Consider the following 1,464-nt stretch of genomic DNA (forward strand, 5'->3'; position numbering starts at 1 on the left):
CCTAACTCTCCGAACCCCACGTAACTCCGAGGTGGAAGGAGTAGCCGAGGAGCTGGAATTTTTCATTTTTCACGTGTCCATAAATATATTATGTAAAATCATAATTAATACTTTACCGCTCTTAGTTTTGTCATTATTAAACAATGAATTTTTGAATCGAAAACGAAAATAACTATTTCAGCCCCTTATTTTGAAAAATAATATGTTATTTAATTTTTATATTTTTATTTCATTTACTTTATTTCATTTCCTTATTAGTTTTTTATCTAATTTAAATTAAATTTTTTATTAGTCAATTATATTAAAAAAATTAATGTTACAAAAATTAAATAATTACATATTCAAAAAATAAAGAGGGTATTTAACTACGTTTTCAAATTAAATAATCGAAATAAAATTTAAATTAATGCTTAAAATAATTGAATGAATTAAATAGTAAACAAAGTAAAAATATAAGACTAAATAAGTACTTTTCAAAAGAGAATAATAAAGTAGTTAGTTTCATTAAAAATAAAAAAAAAAAGTTACTAAACTTTATTTACTTTTTTGAATTTTAAAAACTATATTAATCAGTCCCTAAGGTCTTATTAAATTGATTATCTTGTCTATTTTTAAAATTTTTTATTGCTAGTTAATACTGCAAAAGTGATTTAATAAGAAAAAAAAAATCATATATTATCCTTATTCCTCTCTCTCTAGTCTCCTTATCCCTCTCCCTTGCTCTTTCTGTCTTTTTTATCTCTCTTCCATGAACCACTCTTCCCCATTTCACACTTTCTTTTTCCCTTTCTTTTCCTCCAATTATAACACCTCCATTTCTCTCTCCCCCTCTCCCTATCTTTCATCCAATTTCTCTCTCTTTAAATTTATGCCTCATCTACTTTATCTCTCCTCATTTTAGTCTCTTCCCTAAAAAAAATCAAATTTAATAACTATCCAACAAAGAAAATCATAATCAAGACTCAACTAGAAATTCCAAATTAATTAATTAAAAGCAATTCAAAATCAACTAAAATCAATGAAGCAAATGAATTCATTTGAAAACAAAATAAAATAAAATAAAAACTCATCTAAAACAAACCTTATCAGCAAGGAATCAACATTAAGAAAACCTAATTAACAGAAAGCTGAAAATGAAAAACAACAATTAACCAATCATCCAAAATCAATTGTTGTTACTAGCATGATGAATTGTGAAAAAAGGAGAAGAAGAAAAAATAGCATAAAGGTATTGGTGTAATTTGACGCAATGATATGGAGCATAGAGGTGGTGACTAATGGGTCCTCGAGTGTGACACCCCTTATCCGTCTATAGTATAGCTGAGCAAGATATGCCACACAGTGTGCCGGAGCACCATATCTTATTTTATTACAATTTACTCTTTTCTTAATTTATTTATTTAATTATTGATTTATCACAACGTAAAATTTATGTCATTTAATTTATTTATAGAAATTTTGAAT

Source organism: Hevea brasiliensis, chromosome 18 (genome assembly GCF_030052815.1).
Source record: "Hevea brasiliensis isolate MT/VB/25A 57/8 chromosome 18, ASM3005281v1, whole genome shotgun sequence".
NCBI classification, from domain to species: domain Eukaryota; kingdom Viridiplantae; phylum Streptophyta; class Magnoliopsida; order Malpighiales; family Euphorbiaceae; genus Hevea; species Hevea brasiliensis.